At 44.7% G+C, this 6,363-nt stretch overlaps 1 long non-coding RNA gene across 1 annotated transcript; it reads left to right on the top strand.

Moving 5' to 3' along the window:
• The first annotated feature begins 470 nt into the window (after nucleotides 1–470).
• LOC106803459 (uncharacterized) lies at nucleotides 471–4,437 on the top strand. Its single transcript, XR_001392537.2, has 2 exons — nucleotides 471–617; nucleotides 3,482–4,437. It is a non-coding gene; the product is annotated as an uncharacterized LOC106803459 (long non-coding RNA).
• The last annotated feature ends 1,926 nt before the right edge of the window (nucleotides 4,438–6,363 follow it).

Below are 6,363 nucleotides of genomic sequence, written 5' to 3'. Positions count from 1 at the left end.
AGCTGTGCCAGGGAATTTAAAATGGGTATTTCAGGATCAAGAGGCATTCTGACAGAGTGAGAGAATATGTGATTTGGAGGTGATAGAAATGGATTCAAATTCCAGCTATGCCACTGATTTGCTTTTTTATATCAGGCATATCCATTCATCTCTCAGAAGGCCAGTTTCTCACTTTTAACAATGGGGATTTTCATTTGATAATGTCTCAGCTCTGACATTCCATGATTCCCTCAGTAACTCTGAGGAAACCTCCTTGGCCCATACAGAGAGCCTAAGGCAGCCAGGGGCTTTCTGCTCCGACTCTCTGCAGCTTGGGTAGACAGTATCTGTTAGAGGTTGGCTGGGAATGGGCGGGAGGCATGGCATTGGGGACTGTTACTGCAGTAGTGAACCCTTTCACAACAGCACTATTTTGTCACTTTGCACCCAGATTTCCGTTGGCTAACCTCAGCCTTATCTTCCTCATTTCTATTTCCTCTTGAACACACCAAGGTCCCTTCAAAACACACGACCTTCCTGCTCACAGCACAAAGCCCAGTTCCCTCTGGCCCCTGCAGGTTGGCTTATCACCAAGGAACCTGTGCCTCCTCTGAGACCAAGGCACCACTCCAGAACAGGTATAGTATCAATTTACTCTCTCTGCTTGGATTTCCAAGCTGGGGCAGTGCCTACAGCTACCAGAGGTGGCTTGGACCTGCCCATCCCATTCTCTTTGAACCTTCCTCATGGATCCTGGGTCAAGGGTGGGAGAGAAGAAGGCTCCCATTGGTCTTCTATCCTGGAGCTTCTAATGGTCAGAAGGGAGGGTGACATTTCCTCCCCAAATAGGCTATTTAGGAGACAGCCACACGGAAGTGGAATGTTCCCTGGAAACAAAAGTCAGGAAATTTGAGTAGCAGTCCTGGTTTTTCCATTTACACACTGTGTATCTTTGAGCAAGTCCTTTCTCCATTCTAGAACGCACTTTTTTGGCTCTTCTTCAAAGAAAAGGAGGGGGAGGATTAGATGGATAGTCTCTAGAGACTCTTTTAGTTTTTTATCCCTTTTTCTGAAGGTTGTCAGCCCTCTGTTGAGAAAGGACGTGAGAGCGATGCTGAGTAAATATCTGAGGGGGGGGTGCTGAACAGGGGGCTGAACCATGCCTCAAAAAAATCCAGACTGCCTCCAGTATGAGGAAGCCCAACTGGGTCAGTTGCAGGGCAAGTCCTGCTACTTTGTGTGTTAAAACAGTGGACAAATGATAATATTTTATGTAATATAACAGACCAAGAGAAGAGCTTTCAGAGTCCCTCAATATCACTCCATGTAGATATCCGCCTCTTCTTCCAAAGGTTCTGGCCAGTCTTTCTCAACTGAATCTGCTTTTCTTATATACACTCTATTGGAGAGGCATGAACTAGAACATTAAGAGTGAAAATAAAATCAACTTAGTTTCAGCTCAGCCACTGACTCCTTCTGTTTATACTGGGGCAACAGGTCTATAAGGCTCTTCAACTTCCAGTGTACTAAGAAGGAATCTTTAGCACCCTCATACATCTCCTCCTTTTTGATGAAGTCACAAAGGGCATTTAGGAAGCTGTGGACACCTCCAGTTTATCCAGGTCTTCTCACTGGAGCTGGTAGCCAGTGAGGGTGATGATAGAAGAAAGGCACTCATCCAGTTCTCTCTCCCCTGTCACCCTGAACTCAAATTCTATTAATCAGCTTCCTTGGCTAGCCTCTACCTACAGCTCCAGGGACTGAGCCCAGGTATATGGGAGGCTCTGAAAAGCTCAACAAACACTTTCCTAACAACTCTTCCTGGTAAGTCTTCTTGTCCCCATTTCCAGAAAAGCAACTGAAGCCCAAAGAAAGACTTGTCCAACCCTATATTTGCCTAGTTAGTGCCTAAGGCAGCATTAGAATGCAAGTTTGTCTGATTCTGTCCACTATACCATATCTGGTGACCATGATTGTTGCTTTGGCTGAAAGAGCCACACTTCTGGATGGCTTGGGATGGATTAGGTAGGTAGAGAGGGGAATGAAGGGCTGGAAAAGACTGTTTAGAGCTTTAGATTTTAAGTCACTTTCAGATCTCAAATTGGAGGGGCCTGAGACCCCCTCACCAACCCACATTCAACTAAAAGAGTTAAAATAAAAAATAAAAAAAAACTCCGAGTTTTTGCTGAAAGACAAGTCCCTCTGCCTAAGCTGAGACAGGGCCTTCTGACCCCATGGGACAATTTTCCATTCCTGATAACCTGGGAATATTTGCCACTTTTCATGCCAGTATTTAATATAGGCCAGCTACTTTCTCATAGATCAACTGCCACAGCTGGGAAGGGGAGGGTTTTGACGCAGACAACCTGGAATTTTTAGCAACAGGATCTGGGTGTTGCCAAGGAAATTCTCCCAGAAGTTCCGGGCTTGACCATGCTCCTGGCAGCTTCCTTATTTCCCTGATGGCTGTAGGTCGAAGGATCTCAATGCCTCACTGCCAAGTCCACTGCCTGTTTTTTGCCTTCCTTGTTGATGTGTCTCCCTCTTGCCAGAGAGATATACAGAGCAGGGAGGTAAAAGGACCAATATGGAAAGCTAGAGGGCACAATGGGGTGATACAGGGCACATCCCTGAACTGTAAACAACTTGTATGACCTTTAGCAACTCTATTCCCCAATATGAGCCTTCGTTTCCTCATTTATAACATGAGTGGGTGAGACTAGATGATAGTCCTTTTATAGCCACCATTCTTGAGTCCTGGTGGGACAAAGGCACCGTGTTAAGCAAGGCTGAGGCCATAAGAAATTCCTGTTTCATCTGTCCTGACCCTGTTTAATCAATTGTCAATTGCCCTTGCTTTCCTTCTGGTAGCACAACCACCATTTTTTTTGAGCATTCGTTATGTATCAAATACTGAACTAAGGGCTTTACATACATTATCACATGTCATTCTCCCAATAACTTATTAGGTAAGTTATATAATTATACCCATTTTGTGGATATGGACAACTAGAGCTCATAGAGATGAAATGACTTATCCAAGGTTTCCCAGCTACTTAATGGCAGAGCCAGTATTCAAGCCCATGTTTAACCTGAAAGCCTGTGTTCATAACTACAACACTGTGAGAACATAGCCTGGGAGGGTTGGGAAAGGGGAGCAATGACACTGACTGTGGGGCCTGGTCCTTTCCTGATGTCAAGGAGGCAGGACAATGACCAAATTGCTTTCTCTCTGCTGCGTGAAAGAGCCCACTGAAGCTCGGGACCCCGAGAAATGCCATAGCTATAGGAATCAAGTCTAAGAATCCTCTAGCTGAACACTGGGGCCTCACCTGCAGTCTCAACTGGGCCTTCCCTACACACCCTCAGTATCTGTCTTGTGGTTAGGAGCCTTGTGCCTATTTTGCTCACTTCTCTGTTCTGGTGCTTCAGTGAGTCTCTACAGCCTCTGCAGTTTCCCTGGGGCTCAGGGTGTGACTCCTTTCTCTCTCTTTCCCTCCAGGGCTGCATCTCCCAGGAAGATCTCGCCTCTCCACTGAAGCCCCTGGTCCAGCCTCCTGCAGTGCCACGCTCCGTGTATTTGACAAGCTGAGTTGGACACTCCATGTGGTAGAGTGTCAGTTTGTCAAATACCCCAAGTGCGGCACATGCCTAGCAGCTCCAGGCCAGGGCAGTTGGGATACAACAGATAGACTGCCAGCTAGATACAAGAACACTCGCCAAACACCAACTAAACTCTCACAAGTTATTTTCAGTGACTTTGAGGGAACTGAAGCATTGTATGTGAGCATGCCAGGGGAAAGTGAGGCAGCTCTGGGAGCTACAGCCCTGGGCTGTGTCTACACATATTGTGTGAACCCAAGCGGGGCACACTAGTCTTGAAAGGGTGTAAGGGGCTCAGGGATGGAAGTGTTCCTTGATTCATTATTTTCTTCCTTCATGTTTCTTTTCCAGAGTCTCTCAGCAAGGACACCAGGATTCTCGCACAAGCGTTATGGAAGGGCTTAGAAACCCACTTTCCTGACACTCGGTCTTGGCTTCTAAACACAGTTTCACTTTATCTATCTCTCTCCTTTTCCTCATACCCTTTATCCTTCTGGGTACACCATCTCCATTTCTCTCTGCCTTTCCAATGCTTTCCCATACTTCCTGGCTCAGCCAAACCCCAGTCTCTCCACGGACTTTTAAAAGTCAATCTACACTCTTTCTTTATTCATTCTCAAAGCACTCCTTGCTTGGGTCCTTGTATATATCTTTTTATCTCCTACTGCCTAATGGCACCTCTTGAATTGTTAGTGAACTTTTCCAGGGGATATTTTTTAATTCCCCACTAGATTGTGAGCTTCTAAAAGACAAGACTATGTTTCCTTGATTGCTGTCTCCCCACTCCATCTCTACCCCAGTCCCTAGCACAGTACTCTGGTTACAGAAAATACTCAATAAATGTTTATTGATTGATTGACTTGCCACTAGTCCATTAACTTTGGGTCTTTGGGTCAAATGCTACCTATGAATTTTGTGAGAAAAAAATTAAACCGTGGTCACTACAATGTTATAGAGTGTTTAAGCTAATAGCCAACAAGGAGGGTTTTTCTTCCTGAGAAATAGAGTCAAGGGCAAAGAAGAGGAGGGAAAAAAGGTAGGCTCAGAGGCCAAATAAGTTTTGGAATTACTTGGTAAGATAAAGTCATACAAGCATTTTATTGCAGGATTTATCAGAGCCTTTAGTATTCTAATGTTGCATTGGAAATCTCTATGAGGGAGCTATAGAATAAAGCATTTCTCATGCCTATATGATCTTGGAAATTTTTTTCTGTGTGCCATCTCCTGGGTTTAATGTTCCATGGAACAAAATTTGCGAAACTTCCCTGGAGGAACATCATACTTTCCTTCTCTTCTGGAGATCTCCTCTTTTTACTCCTCTACTTTCCCGCTACCAGCCACCTGCCTAAGACAGGTCCTATGTTATCATCCTATTTTTGTTTAGCTTATATTGCAGCTTTAGGCTAGCGTCATACCTAGGACTCTCTTACTGGATTGTCTTGTATTGAAAAAATTATCAGTTTTGGGGCAAAGATGATCTCCAGAAATTTCTGGCTGCAATGAGTATATGCTTCTAGGAGTTCACAGAGCTGTCTTCTGGTGTCTGTTCTACCACTTACTTGATGTGTGTGACTTTAGACAAGTCACTATTCCTCTATGGGCTTAATTTCCTCATCTGTAACATGGGAGAGTTATAATCAATAATCTCTAAGCTCTCCAAGAGAAGAGACTCTGAGATATCCCTGGGGTTTTGCAACTTCTATGGAGAGGGGTGTCCCTGGATTTGAAGCTCCTTTTACCAATAGAAATACAACTAGGATTCTATTCCCAACCCCAATAATTCCTTTCTATAAGGGTAGTAGGAAGAAATAATGGTTGTTTTCAAAGGTTGTGGGGTCTGGACACAGAGGTGTTTCATGAAGGAAGCTGAGGTTTCCACTGGGTGAGGGCCCTGTTTCAGAGGCTTGTAAGCATGATGGGGAAGAAGTTGCTCCTTTCACCACCTATGTGAAGGTGGCATCTGGGGATGGGGAAATGCTGAGGTTTTGACCATGGACTTGGCAGGTTGCTGGTGGTGAAGCAAAGGACTCTTCCCTATTCACTTTTGTGTGCTATTTTGACTTCTATAATCATCCCAAAGGGGAGCAGACCCTAGTGAAACCTGAACTGACCTTAGGGATGCATTGGAACTAAAAGTGGTAACATGTCAGTTTCCTTGAGTGGTAAAGAAGTTGATTTGACATGAATTACATGAGGGAAAGGAAGCAGTGTTGACCTGGCCCAGAACAGGTCCTCATAGTGGGGACTGATTTAAAGATATATGTGTGTGTGCACATACACAGACACACAAACACGAACACACATGCTCATACTCTTATTCCTTATTCCTGCTTGAGGAGAAAGACTTCTTTGCTCTGACTTCCACCCCACATTGTAAGAAGGGGCTAGGAGATAGATTTCAGGATTACAAAGATTTCAGGATTCCAGGAGATGGAAACCTTTGAGGGTGGTGCATGCATACTTTGGAAAGAAGGGAACACTTTATGTCTGCATTCACAGTCTCCTGACACAGAAGAAATGTTCCTCTTTTTTCAGGTTTCTAGTTGACTTGGGAAGAGTCATCCAGGCAGAGCTAGCAAGATGATTGGGAAGGGAATGGAAGTCAGTTAAGTTCTGTTTTACCAAAGATTCATTGTGTTCCAACTGGGCCCACCTCTGAAGTGAGGTAAGAGTGGCACAGGTGGGATGAAGAAAGACCAAAAAAGCAAAGACACGATTCATACTCCCAGGGACCCAACCATCTCAATTAGTCTCACTTTAATTACCCTTGGTAGGTCCTTT

The sequence above is a fragment of the Ceratotherium simum genome, chromosome X, assembly GCF_057802395.1.
Source record: "Ceratotherium simum simum isolate JZ-2026a chromosome X, ASM5780239v1, whole genome shotgun sequence".
Classification (NCBI taxonomy): Eukaryota; Metazoa; Chordata; class Mammalia; order Perissodactyla; family Rhinocerotidae; genus Ceratotherium; species Ceratotherium simum.
The sequence above is the reverse complement of the archived record's forward strand: the minus strand, read 5'-3'. Positions and strand labels throughout refer to the sequence as shown.